General features: G+C 40.1%; 1 protein-coding gene across 13 annotated transcripts in view; it reads right to left on the bottom strand.

Annotated features, from left to right (window-relative positions):
• Positions 1–16,531, bottom strand: part of atxn1a (ataxin 1a) — a 478,304-nt gene that overhangs the window by 293,822 nt on the left and 167,951 nt on the right. For all 13 annotated transcript variants that reach the window (XM_073023948.1, XM_073023935.1, XM_073023940.1 and 10 more), the window contains one exon: positions 737–843. The gene's annotated coding sequence lies outside the window, so the exon portion shown is untranslated. The remainder of the gene's footprint in view (positions 1–736; positions 844–16,531) is intronic.

Here is a 16,531-nt window from a genome sequence, read left to right as displayed (position 1 = left end):
CAAGGGGCTGGTCCCAGGCTCATGAGTGTATTGAAGCAGCAGGGCCAAAGTTTACTGCTCTCTCCACTGAACTGAGCTGTGGCCCACAACTAACAAGCTCCTGGATAGGCTGCAGTGACGACTGGCTTCACGTCTGTGGACTCACTTTCGTGAACTTCACTTCCGAATGTTATTTGCTTACTTTTATTGTTCGCACAATTTGTTTCTTTTTCCTGCACACTGGGTATTTGACAGTCTTTTTTTAAAAAAATGGGTTGTATTTGGTTTCATTGTTCTGTGGATGCCTGTAATGAGACAAATCTCAAGGTTGCATATAGTATACATACTTTGATAATAAATGTACTTTGAACTTCAAAGTTTGATGTTTATGATTCAAATGTGAGATCACCATGAATTTTAATATGCTCATATTAATGCTTACGAAAAAGGCAATAGCGTAGGGAACAAAGACAATTCATCTATACAGCAATTTGTAGTTTCATATCTATTCACATTGAGAAATTAGTAATGAATCACTCTGCAATCTGGTGATAGACTGCATTCTAAATTTTGCTTGGTATTCCATAGATTAACATATCAGCTAGGAAGCTTCAGTGCATTCAACTGGAACTGGCTTTGAAGTCTGCACAAATTATAATGCCCACTACAAGCAAGCAAAATGGTAAACTGACACTTGATAAATCTTTAACAACAAATCACTGGTAAAATAATTGCAGTTAAAATAAATGTGACATACCACATGAAATGCAACTCTTCTGTTCGCATCCATCAAGACAGAAATCTCAGGTGTGTCCATTAGCTCACAGACCTTCAATGTGTGTCTTAAGCACAAAAGGTAGACATCTGGAAACAAACAAAAAATTGTTATCACATGGCAAGGCAAATGTTAACTGTACTTTGAACACTGCTAACTATTCATACTTGGACAGTTACTGAAATTATCTCGAATCTTAATTTTAAAAAATTGAAGCACAACCCTTCAGCTATATCTAAAGCACAGCCACAGGAAATTGTATTGTCTTTTAACTTAAAGACTAATTGTAGTTGGGTTGAGTTGTTCTCTGATCTTGGCAATCCATTTGCAAACTTTTTGTCACCATGGTAACAAACAACTCAACCCAACCATCAACCATCCCAACTACACATTTTCCGAGTTACTTCCAAACCAAATTGAATATACATAGCTTGTGGGAAGAATGGAATTCAACACTAAGTGTGTTGGAGGGTTAGAGAAGGCAAAAAGGCATGCTTTCAAAAGATGTAGAGGGTAGAGATTCAGAAAAACAGGGGAGATAAAATTACTCAATGCTGATAGCAAGCTCATTGGAGTAGTGAGAGTTTGCAGAACTTGTCAAGCTGGTAGAGATAGCACAGACAAATTAAATCAAGTGAACATAGCAGAAAAGTTAATGGACATGGTTGCATTGAAGATGGGTGACAATTCTGCAAGGAAAATAGAGTCAGTGAGTCTAGATTTCACAAATAGGTGAGATAATCCTTTTCATGTAGTACTTAAATTTCCTTACTTTGGCCATTATTTTCTACTCTGCTCTCACATTCACATGGTCTATATCTTTACCTCTTCCCTTCTCTTTCTGGATCTGGCGTTATCTTAGAGAACAACATAGATTTTGAGCTAACAGACTGGCACTGCTACCTTGACCATTTGTGGTTCCATCTTGCTTCTCCGAGGACTTCACTAGAATCTCTGTCTCTGGCACATTTGCTCTGATGAGGCTTTACATGAAGAAACTCTGAAATGTCTCATCATAAACAAGAGAAAATCTGCAGATGCTAGAAATCCAAGAAGCACACACAAAATACTGGAGAAACTCAGCAGGCCAGGTAGCATCTATTTTTCCCAGTCCCGATGAAGGGTCTTGGCCCAAAATGTCGACTGTACTCTTTTCCATAGATACTGTCTAGCCTACTGAGTTCCTCCAGCATTTTGTGTGTGTTGTCTGAAACGTCTTCCTTTTTTCTGAACAATGATTTCTCTTTCACCATAATTATTTATGCTTGACTGCATCTCATTTACTTCCCCCGAATCACCTATCAGCTTCTTTCATCTAGGACAGAGCTTCGCTGCTTTGCATGTCATACCTGAACATCCTCCATATTTAACAGTTCATCCTTCATAACTTATGCAACCTTCAATTACCTCTGACCATTAAACACGTATCCTGCTCTTCTCACCCTTAAAAGGAACTTCCTTTTGGAACCCCCTGGACTACTCTCTCAACCACCACTCATTTTTCTATGCCACTCCTCTCCTTCCACCTCCTCCCTTCACCCTTCTAGAGAAACACATAGTTCTTCTGATGATGCACTTGCAGTTAGAAACATAGAAAACCTACAGCACAATGCAGACCCTTCGGCCCACAACACTGTGCCGAACATGTCCTTACTTTAGAAATTACCTAGGGTTACTCATAGCCCTCTATTTTTCTAAGCTCCATGTACCTATCCAGGAGTCTCTTAAAAGACACCATCATATCTGCCTCCACCACCATTGCCGGCAGCCATTCCATGCACTCACCACTCTATGTAAAAAACTTACCTGACATTTCCTCTGTACTTACTTCCAAGCACCTGGAAACTGTGCCTTCTCATGTTAGTCAGTTCAGCCCTGGGGAAAAGCCTCTGACAATCCACACAATTACGATTGTAACTGATTCTCTATCTCAACACTACTATAGGAGCCATGCACCTGTCTTCTATCTCCATTGTATTTTGGGTTGTGCATTTAATATGGTAACTAGACACGTGGACGGGGGTGCGGTAAAAGCAAAAGGAGTAAGTTACCGATTCATGCTTCTCTGCTTAGTTTGGATCTGGGGACCATCAGGTGTCATATCTTTAGTAAAGCGCTTAGTTTAATCACTTTAAGATTGTATGTTTTGCTAGTTGCTGATACTGTAAAGGATTTTGGAACATCATTATTGAACTGACTGGGGGCGTGGGAGAGAGACATCATACAAGATAACTCCCTGTGTGGTTACCAGTAAGGGTGTTTGTTAGAACAGCTGCACTCTACCCAATCTGCTAAATGCCTTTGGAGCCTACATAGTTGACAAACAAAGTCTTGTAATTACGCATTAGGATTTCTATGGGGTCCCATGAGAAGAATGAAAGATAACAGGGCAACAAATTGTGCAGCATTTCAAAGTTCAAAGTAAATTTATTATCAAAGTAGGGATGCTATATGTCACCATATACTACAGTGAGATTCATTTCCTTGGAGGCATTCACAGGAAAACAATACAACAGAATCAATGAAAAGTTATATAAAATGTGCAAAAGACGACAACTGGGCAAATTTAAAAATAAGTAAATAAATAATACTAGGTTATGGAATTAGTTCAGATTTGAGGAAAGTGAATTTATCCACAGTGGTTCAGAAGTACTATTGTTGAAAGGTAATAACTGCTCCTGAACCTGGTGGCATGGAACCCAAGGCTTCTGTACCTCCATCCTGATGGTAGAAACAAAAAGAGAGCGTGGCCTGGATGGTGGTGGGGGTCTTTGCTAATAGATGCTGCTTTATTATATCAGAGCTCCTTGTAGATGTGCTCAGTGGTGGGTAAGGATTTGGCTGTGATGTACTGAGCTATATCCACCACTTTCTGTAGACTTTTCCATTCTTGGCCATCAACATTTTTATACCAGGCCATAAGGCAATCAATCAGGATACTCTCCACTGTGCATTAGAAGTCTGTCAAAGGTTTCAGATGATGTAACAAATCTGTATTTGGTTTCTTCAAAGTAAGAACACCTATCACATATTGGACAAATGCTTTGCTAAACATGTGTCTTCAGTCCACTGAACTTCCTAATGCCCAAATGCCTAAACACAAGATTAAGAAATAACACCCCATCTTGGGTCAAGGCACTTCCTAACCTCCCAAACCTGTATTCGTATGGGTTAGTTTCTTTCTATTAATGCAGCCTGATCGGCTTGGCACATCCTGCACACTGTGTTTGCATCTCTTTACACTCTCCAACTATCTTCTCTTTCCCTGATTGCTGTCATTAACCCATCTAAAGGTGTTCATATTTACAGCTCATCTCCAAGACAATTCTGGTATCACCTTCAAGATCTTTGGCCTATCCATCCCTCTCAATTTTTTCCTGAAATGTGTTTATCAACTTCCTTTCTCTTCTTCACAGTTCTGAAGAGTTAATGACGCAAGCATTTTCAGATTTCAGAATTACAGCTTCTGCAGTTTCTTTTTGGAGTTTCATTAAGATACCCCATTATATTTTTCTGACGAAATACTATCAACAAAAATGGACTAAGGTGACTAACCAATGGACAGCTTTAAGCAGCACAAGAAGATCCAAGGATGAATAAGATAGGTATTATCAGGACGACAGAAATGAGAAATAACTGCAAAATGCCATTAAGCAGCTGTGATTGAAATTGAGCAAATGAAAAACACGACCTTTAGCTTATCTTGCATCAACATTTGAAAAACAAATGCTAAGTTTAGAAAACTGAACAATTCTTTCAGAACCTGAAAACCAAAGATTCCATTAACAGTTCTGATTTTTTTTTTGCTTGGTGGAAAAATTAAACTCCAATTTAGTATTCTTAACAGTTTTTTAAGTTGGATACAAACTGAAAGAAAATGAAGACAAAGATGAGGGGTTTGCAATTTTTTTGTACCCCAGTCCCCACAATTATTTAACAATTCAAAGTGAATGGGCACACAAAGGCAAAATATTTGATTATTATACACAAAGCAATATTTGAATATCATACACAAAGCAATGACAGACAGCTATTCTGTATTTACCCTTCCTTTAGACAAATACCTTGGATTAATAGTTGATTTGTCACTGCATCTCTCTTGCCTTCCATTTTATCTCATGTTTCGCTACCACGAGCTCCTACCCATTTCTCCTCATGTTCAAACCTCGCCCTAGGAAAATTCTAGACAGTTTCTAGAGTAGGTTATATGGTCGGCACAACATTGTGGGCTGAAGGGCCTGTAATGTGCTGTAGATTTCTATGTTCTATATTGACTTCCAATCCATCCAGTTCTGATAAAAGATTAACCAAAAATGTTGACTCTACATCTGTGTACACACAAAGATGCTGCCTAAAATGCTTATTTCCAACATTTTTCAGCTTTATTGTGTATAATCCATGACAGAATACCACGCATGCCATCTTAAAATATTAAAAATGTCTCAGTGCACTCCTACACACTGCAGGTAATGCCTCACCCCAGGCCAAAGGATGGACTGACTAAAATGTTGGATATCAAAACCAAAACGTTCCCCATTTCTATTCCCATAGATGCTACCTGACTTGCTGAGTTTTTTTTTCAGCTTTTTCTTTCTTTTTTAAACAGATTACCAGTATCTGCAGTTTTGTTTTCTGATTTTCATAGCACAAAGAGTTATGCTTAAAGAAAGGTCTTAAAAATAGGGTGAAGAGATTTTGAAATGGTACTTCAAAGCATATGGCCTGGCAGGCTAAAGAATAATCACTCATGATCTGATAAAGAGAAAGTAAATGAAGATTACGGAGGTTATCTATAGAGAGAGAAATGAAAACATATAGGAAAAAAAATCAACATGTACATTGAAAAAGTTCATGTCACGAGTGACTAATTGCAAGATGGGACAAAGCTATTTGAAGAACAAGTTTGTGTACTAACAGAAATAATTGAAAAATATCAATTATACTCCAGCATTTGCCTCAGTATAGTTTCCCTACCTCCAACTACTAGATGCTTACATGCTAAGTTATAACAAGAAAAATGTCTACTTTTTTAAAAAGTCATATTTGTGCTGAGCTGACAACACCCCTTTGAGCAACAATCCTTTCATAGCCCTCCCAGACTTTTAAACAGCCAATGACACTGGGATTCAGCCAAACAACCTCACAACTCAATCCATTCCCACTAAGCCTGGACAGCCAAGCATTCTTTTATTAAGGAATGCATTCTGGTAGACGGCCTGCAACACACCATAAACTGGAAGGAAGTCAAAGACTGTAGCCTTATAAAAAGGCATTGCATTAAAGCTGAAATGCTTATGTTGACGGTGGTGTGTTTCTCATCTGCAATTAAATGTCCATTTGCTTTAAATAACAGCTTTTGGTTCCAAAGGCAAATCAGTATTTTATTAATTCAACATTATTAAATTTCAAAAAGTTAAAGATAAAATTAAAACTGCCCAAATTCATTTCCAGTACATCATTCCAAGAGCAACTGTATATTGCAAAAATGTCTGCAACATCCACATTATTGGGTGCAGCAAGTACCCAAGAGCTTCCTTGTCACATCCACTCTATCTAGGCCTTTCAATATTCAATTGGATTCAATGAGATCCCAACCACTCCTCCCCCCACCCCCCGCATTCTTCTAAACTCCAGCAAATTCAGGCCCAGAGCCATCAAGCGCTCCTTATTCATTAACCCTTTCATTCCCAGAAACATTCTCTTGAACCTCCTCTAGACATTCTCCAATACCAGCACTTATTTTCGTAGATAAATGGCCTAAAACTACTCGCAATGCTCCAAGTGTGTTTTAACCAATGCCTTATAAAGCCTCAACATTACATTCTTGCACCTATATTCTAGTCCTCTCATAATGAATGCTACATTGCATTTGCCTTCCTTACCACAAACTCAACGGGCAAGTTAACCTTTAGGGAATCCTGCACAAGGACTCTCAAGTCCCTTTGCACCTCTGATCTTTGAATTTGCACCCCATTTAGAAAATAGACTACAGCTTTATTCCTACCATTTTCTCTCCATTTGGAAAATAGCCAACCCTTTCATTTCTTCTACTAAAGTGCATGACCATACACTTCCCTACACTATATTCCATCTGCCCATTCTCCTAATCTGTCTAAGTCCTTCTGCAGACTCCCTGCTTCCTCAACACTACCTGCTCCCGCACCCATCTTTGTATCATTCCTTCATCTCAATCTTGAACATATTACAAGAAGCGGTCCCAACACTGACCCTTGTGGAACCCCACTAGTCACCAGCAGCCAACCAGAAAAGGCCCTCTTTACACCCACCCAATCAGCCAATCATCTATCCATGCTGGAATATTTCCTGTAACAGCATGGGCTCTTATCTTGTTAAGAAGCCTCATATGCTAAAGTACCTGGTCAAAGCCCTTCTGAAAATCCAAGTGAATAACATCCACTAACTCGATGTTATTAACATCCAGGTAATGAATGTCCATCCTGCCTGTTATTTCCTCAATAATTCCAACAGATTTGTCAGGCAAGATTTCCCCTTAATGAAACCATGCTGATTTTAGCCTATTTTATCATGTGCCTCCAAATACCCTGAGACTTCATCCTTAATAATGGACATTGATGGATTCTAACAACTTCCTAAACACTAAGGTGAGGCTAGAAACATAGAAAACCTGCAGCCACAATGCTGTGCCGAACATGTACTTGCTTTAGAAATTACCTAGGGTCACCCATTGCCCTCTATTTTTCTAAGCTCCATTAACCCAAACCAGGAGCCTCTTAAAAGACCCTATCGTATCCGCTTCCACCATCGTCGCCAGCAGCCCATTCCAGGTACTCACGATTCTCTGTGTAAAAAACTTACTCCTGACATCCCCTCTGTACCTACTTCCAAGCACGTTAAAACTGTGCCCTCTCATGTTAGCCACTTCAGCCCTGGGAAAAAGCCTCTGACTATCCACACGATCAATGCCTCTCATCATCTTATACACCTCTATCAGGTCACCTCTCATCCTCCGTCACACCAAGGAGAAAAGGACAAGTTCACTCAACCTATTCTCGTAAGGCATGCTCCCCAATCCAGGCAACATCCTTGTAAATCTCCTCTGCACCCTTTCTATGGCTTCCACATCCTTCCTATAGTGAGGTGACCAGAACTGAGCACAGTACTCTAAGTGGCGTCTGACCAGGGTTCTATACAGCTGTAACATTACTTCTCAGAACTCAATCCCACAGTTGATGAAGGCCAATGCAATATATGCCTTCTTAACCACAGAGTCAACCTGCGCAGCAACTTTAAGTGTCCTATAGACATGGACCCCAAGATCCCTCTGATCCTCCACACTGCCAAGAGTCTTACCATTAATACTATATTCTGCCACCATATTTGACCTACCAAAATGAACCACCTCACACTTGTCTGGGTTGAACTCCATCTGCCATTTCTCAGCCCAGTTTTGCATCCTATCCAATGTCCCACTGTAACTTCTGACAGCCATCCACACTATCCACAACACCCCTAACCTTTGTGTCATCAGCAAATTTACTAACCCATCCCTCCACTTCCTCATCCAGTTCTTTTATAAAAAAATCACAAAGAGTAAAGGTCCCAGAATAGATCCCTGAGGCACACCACTGGTCACCAGCCTCCATGGAGAATATGTCTCATCTGCAACCACTCTTTGCCTTCTGTGGGCAAGCCAGTTCTGGATCCACAAAGCAATGTCCCCTTGGATCCCATGCCTCCTTACTTTCTCAATTAGCCTTGCATGGGTCACCTTATCAAATGCCTTGATGAAATCCATATACACTACATCTACTGCTCGACCTTCCTCAATGTGTTCAGTCACCTCTTCAAAAAAAATTCAATCAGGCTAGTAAGGTACGACCTGCCTTTGAAAAAGCCATGCTGATTATTCCTAACCATATTATGCCTCCCCAAATATTCATAAATCCTGCCTCTTAGGATCTTCTCCATCAACTTACCAACCACTGAAGTAAGACTCACAGGTCTATAATTTCCTGGGCTATCTCTACTCCCTTCTTGAATAGAGGAACAACATTCGCAACCCTCCAATCTTCTGGAACCTCTCCTGTCCCCATTGATGATGCAAAGATCATCGCCAGAGGCTCACCAATCTCCTCCCTCACCTCCCACAATAGTCTGGGGTATATCTCATCTGGTCCCAGTGACTTCTCCAACTTGATGCTTTCCAAAAACTCCAGCACATCCTCTTCCTTAATGTCTACATGTTCAAGCTTTTCAGTTCACTGTAAGGCATCCCTACAATCACCAAGGTGCTTTTCCTTAGAGAATACTTTGCTTCAGTATTCACTAAGTACCTCCACTATCTCCTCGGGTTCCATACACACTGTTCCACTGTCACACTTAATTGGTCCTATTATCTCACATCTTATCCTCTTGCTCTTCACATACTTGTAGAATGCCTTGCAGCTAGGTGGCCTATAATTTTCCTTTTACTGCCTCCTTCCCTTCTTAAAGAACGGAGTGACATTTGCAATTTTCCAATCCTCCAGAACCATTTGCTATTTCTAATCCCCCGGAACCATTCTAGTGATTCTTGACAGATCACTACTAACGCCTCCATAATCTCTCCAGTAACCTCTATCCAGAGCCCCGGGCTATAGTCCATCTGGTCCAGGTGACTTTTCTCCTTATTGCTCTTGAATTTCTGGAATACTGCTGGTGCCTTCCACAGTGAACACTGATACAAAATACTTATTTAGCTCGCCTACTATTTCTTTGTCTCCCATTACTACATCTCTGATGTGATTTTCTAGTGGTCTCTTGCCTCTTTTACTCTTTATACATCTGAAAATTATTTTTGTAACCTCTTATTAGCTAGCTTTCTTTCATATTTCATCTTTTCTCTCCTTAAGGATTCTTAGTTGCTTTCCATTTTTTGTTTCAAAAGCTTCCCAATCCTTTAACTTCCCACTAATTTTTGCTCTATTATATGTTCTCTCTTTTGCTTTTATGCTAATTTGACTCTCCTTGTCAGCCACGGTTGCATCATCCTCCCTTTAGAATACTTTTTCATCTTTGGGATGCATCTATCCTGTGCCTTCAAATTGCTCCCAGAAACTCCAGTCATTGTTGTTCTGCTGTCCTCCCTGCTATTGTCCCCTTCCAATCAACTTTGGCCAGCTCCCCTCTCATGCCTCTGTAATTCCCTTTACTCCACTGTAATACTGATAACATCTGACTTCAGCTTCTCCCTCTCAAACTGTAGGGTGAATTCCGTCATATTATGATCACTGCTTTCCAACGATTCCTTAAGATTCCTAATCAAGTCTGGTTCAGTACGTTACACACAATCCAGAATTGCTCTTCCTTGTAAGCTCAACTACAAGCTGCTGTAAAAAAAATCCATGTTGTAGGTATTCTACAAATTCCCTCTTTTGAGATCCAGCTCCAACCTATTTTGTCAATCTACCTGCATATTGTAATCTCACATGACTATCATAACATTGTCCTTTTTAAATGCCTTTTCTAGCTCTCATTGTAATTAGTACCACATATCCTGGGTACTTTTTGGATGCCTGTATAAGCTCCCATTAGAGTCTTTTACCCTTGCAGTTTCTTAACTCTACTCATACGGATCTTACTATGTCCTTTCTTTCTAAGGATTTGATTTCATTTTTTTTTAAACCAAGAGCCACATCATCCCTTCTGTCTACCTGCCTGGCCTTTCAATACAATGTGTATCCTTGGACATTAAGTTCCCAACTATAATCTCCTTTGAGTCACGACTCAGTGATGCCCACAAAGTCATACCAAGATCATCTGTCTTATTCCATATACTGTGTGCATTCAAATATAACACTTTCAGTCCTGATTTCATTATCCTTTTTGATTTTTGCCCCCATGTTACACTTCAATTCAACTCATCCCACCGACAGCAATCTTGCCCTATCATCTACCTGACCTTCATCACAGACTCACACACTGATACTACTTGTATACCAACTGCCTCTTCCTTAGCACTATTATTCCAGCTCCCATCCCCATGAAAAATCAGTTTAAACTCTCTCCAATAGCTCTAGCAAACCTGCCTTCAAGGATCTTCTACAAAGATTTGATGGTACTATTTCCTTCCAGAATATAAATGTGAAATTCCTCACGTGCTTTAGCAGAAGTTTCTTGAAGAATAATTATGGTTGTTGTTGGTATTTCATTGCTGGCTGATGTATAAATATAAAAGATAAATAAAGGAGAGGGAGGCAGAAAAAAAGAAAATTATAGGCCAGTTAGACCGATTCAGTGATTGAGAAGATGTTGGATATATTTAAAGTGGAGATTGATAGGGTCTTAATTAGTTAGGGTGTCAAAGGTTACAGGGAGAATAGGGTTGCGAAGGACAATAAATCGGCCATAATGGAATGACAGACCAGACTCAATAGGCCAAATGACCTAATTCTGCTCTTATATTTTATCATCCTATAGTCTAGTAGTGTCAATCCTATGCCACACTTGGTAAATCAAAATTGGTTTCTGTTGTCTCTTAACCTCACATGACTGAATGCACACTCAAGAGAATGAACAACGCATAAAACTATTTGAAGGGATCTTCCCTTGTACGTTTGTTAGTATTTGATTTCTTCCCGTTTTTCCCGCAGTTCTAGCAGGTTTAAACTACCAAGTTAATAAGTGCAAAAGATGCTGAAGAATACTGTACTGCCAAATCTTTCTGCATAACCTAACTGATTCCAGATGTGAGTACATTAGTAGGATTCCTAAACAAGTTTGAAGTAACGGATACCAAGATTGCAAACAATTATACACTGAACATTCTAGGAAACAAAACAGGGGTAGGGAAGAGAAAACCTTTTTGTTTCTTTTGCAAAACACATTGGGAGTAATCATCAAGTTTATGCCATTCACCCCCTTTATTACTGAGCTCATGAGTTCATTTAGAAAGAATACAAAAAAAACACTCCAAACCAAGAGTACAAAAGAAATATTATCCTATAGCATGAAACAGCCAACAGATCACCTAATCCCCTTTGCTTCTTCGTACTCCTAAAGCACCCTTAGAGCTGGAAGAAGACTGCTGATTTTAAGCAGAGGTCTCCAGATGGCCTTGATTTCAACTACTTCTGTCCCAAGAAGTTTTATCTGTAGCAAAAATGTTTACTCAGCTGCCAGGTAGCAAGTAAGAATACTGGCGGAATTTTTAGAATTGAGGTATCAACACTAACACAGTCAGACTGTTAGAGGAAGGATTTCAGCCCAAAACAATGTCTTTCACCCTCTGTGGATGCTGAGTTTCTCCTGCAGTTTTCTAGTCTATAATCCATTATTTGTGTTCTTGTGTCTCCAAAGAATAACATCTTCCTGAGAGACACCAGCAAGTTTGTGCTCTATTTAACTACTGCCAATTCCCCAGGAAAAAAGCCTCACCAATACTCATAATGAGCTGAGGGCAGATCGATGGGGTACTGTGATGCTCTGCAAGACACATTGCATCCATGGCACTGGCTATCAGATGATCCATGGCCCCGGCTATCAGATGATCCATGGCCCCAAAACTGAAATCAATGCGAGTAGACCACCACTTATATGTTCCCTACCTCTGCTTAACAAGATAAAATCCTATGGTGTTACAGGAAAGATACTGGCATGGATAGCAGAACTGCTGACAGGCAACAGGCAGCAAGTGGGAATAACGAGGCCTTTTCTGGTTGGCTGCCAGTGACTAGTGGTGTTCCTCATGGGTCAGTATTGGGACCACTGCTTTTCACATTGTTTGTCAATGATTTATATAGTGGAATTGATGGCTTTGTGGCAAAGTTTTGCAGATGATACGAAGATAGGTGGAAGGGTAGATACTGCTGAGGAAGCAATGTAATTTAAACAAATTGGAAGAATGGGCAGATGGAATAGTGTTGGGAAGTGTATGAGAAAGCATTTTGGTAAACAATAGAGAGATCTCCCTCGCTATTATCAAAGTGGGAAGAAGATTCAAACATCAAAGATGCAGAGCGACTTAGGAGTCTTATGCAAGATTGCCAGAAGTTTAATTTACAGATTGAGTCTGTGGTAAAGAAGGCAAATGCAATGATGGCATTTATTTCAAGGGGAATAGAATATAAAAGCAAAGAGATAATGCTGAGGTTTTATAAGACACTAGACACTTGGAGTATTGTCAACAGTTTTGGGCCCGATCTCAGAAAGGATGTTTTGTCATTGGAGAGAATCCAGAGGAGGTTCATGAAGATGACCCTGGGAATGACGGGGTTAACATATGAGAAACATTTGGCAGTTTAGGGCCTGTACTCACTGGAATTTAAAAGAATACAAGGGAGATCTCATTGAAACCTACCAAATGTTGAAAGGACTAGATAGGGTGGATATGGAGAGGATTTTTCCAATGCTGGGAGTATCCAGAACTCGAGGGCACAGCCTCAAAATTGAGGGGCGATCCTTTAGAACAGAGGTAAGGAGGAATTTTTTTTAGCCAGAGAGCAGTAAATCTGTGGAATACTCTGCCACAGACTGCGGTGAAGGTCAAGTCCGTGTGTACATTTAAAGCAGAAGTTGATCGCTTCCTGATTGGTCAAGGCAACAAATGATATGGCGAGAAGGTAGGTGTATGGGGTTGAGTGGGATCCAGAATCAGCAATGATGGAATGGGCTGAATGGCCTGGTTCTGCTCCTATGCCTTATGGTCTTATATGCTAGTAACAGACCCCAAACTCATTGCAAAGCTGAAGCTGGGTCTCTCTCTGCCCGTCAAAGAAATTACATCCCATTAAGTACTCCTCATCATACTTCCGACTTGTAGGCTACTCATATTCAGTAGCTCAGCATAAATCTTTAATGTGCTCCAATTTAGCGTCAACACTCTGTATCTGATCGCTATATCTGAAAACAATAAGACACACCCATCATCCAACTGCTAGTTAGCTACTCTAACAATGTTCCTCTTTTAAACTATCCTCTTCTTGTGCCATTGCTATGTCCTTTTGTAGGGAGAAGGGTACAGCTATGGCACAAGAAGAGGATAGCATAACTAGTACACTGTTCAACAAATATGGCTGGTAAATCTGAAGAGAATGCAAGTATGGGTGAAAATGGGATCTGAAAAGGAGAATTAGAATTAGATACATGGATTCTTCATTTTCAGTGTTTCAACTCTACTACCTAAAAAGGTCAGCACCTTCTGCTTAAGGTTTGAATATACCTGGGCACCTAACTTCCTTTTGATTATTTCTCCTGCTTCTGGTTGAAGACCTTCCCTTATCACAAGACAGAAGCAAGAGTAGTTGTGAATCTGTAACTGTGTCTGGATCTGGATGACACAGTTCAACTTCCAGCAGCGTGTTCAAGCTACAAGAAGTGGATAAAACTTACAAAAAGTGCAAAAGGTAATGAGGTTGGAGTGATGCATCTGAGATGTAACTGAAAAAAATTATCAGTCAGTGGGTAATGGGGCTGTGGTGAATGAGTCGGAGATCAGCAATGCATCTGATGGTGACATTCACAGACCTTATTCAGTCTTTGCAAATGTTTGATTCCAAATCACCCACATCTTCCTTTGCTCATTGACTCTCTAACAGCATAGTTGGAAATCATTTAATGATCTCAACAATTTCACGTCAAACTCAAGACCTCCAATATAGTGCTCAAAAATCTTGGAGCTCTCTTTAGTTCCACATTCTCTTATTCTTTACTGTTTCAAAAAAAAAATCATACTAACTTGTAAGACTACCAAATGCTCAAACTAAAATGCACCTTTCATTTAAGAGGTGCAGACAGGCTTTGTGCAGGTTAGCTTTATCTGGTGGCACCAACCCACGGCAACAAGTTACACCCAATCAATAGTGTAATTAGAATTCGCTAGATACTGAAATCATTAAAATTACATTGAACCTGTGAGCGTGCTTATATTTAACTTGTTATAAAATGCTTTCACCATAGTTTAATATTAGTCAAAAAGACATATTAAATTTGTCAGCAACACAGACAAATTGCTGGAGGAACTCAGCAAGCTAGGCAACATCTATGGAAAAGAGTAAACAGTTGACATTTTAGTCCAAGACCCTTCATCAGGACTGCAAAAAAAAAAGATGAGGAATCAGAATAAGAAGGCCGGGTGAGGTGGGTAAGGGAGGAATAAGTACAAGGTGGTAGGTGGTAGGTGAAACCAGGAGAGGGGGAAGGGTGAAGAGCTGGGAAGTTGAGATGAAGGGCTGGAGAAGGGGAAACTGATAGCAGAGGACAGAAGGCCATGGAAGGAGAGCATCAAAGGGAGGCAATGGGCAGTTAAGAAGATAAGGTGAGAGGTGGAAACGGGAATGGGGAATGCGAAGGAGAGAGGGGTTGGGGGAAATCGATGTTCATGCCATTAGGTTGGAGGCTACCATGTGCTCATTCTACTAAATTTGTCAAATGATATTTCAAGCACAAGAGATCTTTAAGCTACTAATCGTACTAACATTTTAATGAAATCGTGGTTAGCCTTTCAGAAATTTTAATCTGTGCGTGGATTGAATGAATGGAAGTTTGTAGCATTTAGTTAACTCATCCCACTGAGCAAACATCATGGAGTCTCGAAAGGACTCAATTAAAGTGATTTCAGTTTAATCTGCTAATTCATGGAAAAAAGCATATACCAAAAATACATAGTGGATTCCGGTTAATTGGGACACATCCGAACCAGTACATTTTGGCCCAATTAAGTAGCTGCCCCAATTCGCCAAAATTTCATGGAATTACTTTAAAAAGGTACTGTTTTACTGAGTAACAAATTATGTATTTAAATGAAATACAGAATAAATTAGACCACCACAAACACTACTACAGTACTATAAAGCTGTGTATTAGATCCTAATAGTTATCCAGAACGTATTCAGTGTACATAGCTGTGTTCTTTTGATTGTAAATGAACAAATTTAGTGCAGATGGTAGACTGTCTTCAAACACTGCTTTTGAGGATGCATCTTCCAAATCTTCCTTTTAATTGTAACATTTAAGGTGATCGTCGATACCTTCAAATTCTTCATATTTCCTAACTTGAAGTAGTGAAATAGTTTCATTTTCACTACTGGCTGCCTCTGACTTTTCCAAGCCTGAATAAAATGAATTTATTTAAATCTTACATCCGTCCCATAACTTGAGGGGATAAAAATATTTGCATTATGACTCCTTCGCAATGTACAGACATGTGAATTTGTAAATCTAATGGCTTGTAGAAAGAAGCTGTCTCATTGCCTGTTGGTCCTGGCTTCGATCCTGAGGTACTGTTTGCCAGATGGAAGCAGCTGAAACAGTTTACGGTGGGGTGACTGGAGTCCCTGATGATCTTCTGGGCCTTCTTTATGCACCTGCTGCTCTAAATGTCCTCAACAGGAAGAAGTCACATCCACAGATGCACAAGGCTGTCCGTACCACTCTCTGCAGTGCCCAGTGATCAAGGTTGGTGCAGTTCCCATATCAGGCAGTAATACAGCCAGTCAGGTTGTTCTCATGGTGCCCTGTAGGAGGTCCTGAGGATTTGGGAGCTCATGCCAAACTTCTTCAGTTGCCTGATGTGGAAGAGATGCTGTTATGCTTTTTTGCCACACAGCCAGTGTGCATAGTCCAGGTGAAATCTCTGGTGACGTGTATACCGAGAAATTTGAAACTACTCGCCCTTTCAACTGCAGACCCATTGATGTTGATCAGGACGAGCCTGTCTATGTCCCTCCTGTAATCTACCACCAGCTCTTCTGTTTTTGGACATCGAGAGAGAGGTTGTTATCTTGACACCACCATGTCAGGGTGTTAACATACCCTCTG

The sequence above is a fragment of the Hemitrygon akajei genome, chromosome 20, assembly GCF_048418815.1.
Source record: "Hemitrygon akajei chromosome 20, sHemAka1.3, whole genome shotgun sequence".
Taxonomy (NCBI): Eukaryota; Metazoa; Chordata; class Chondrichthyes; order Myliobatiformes; family Dasyatidae; genus Hemitrygon; species Hemitrygon akajei.
This window is presented reverse-complemented; position numbering and strand designations above follow the sequence as displayed.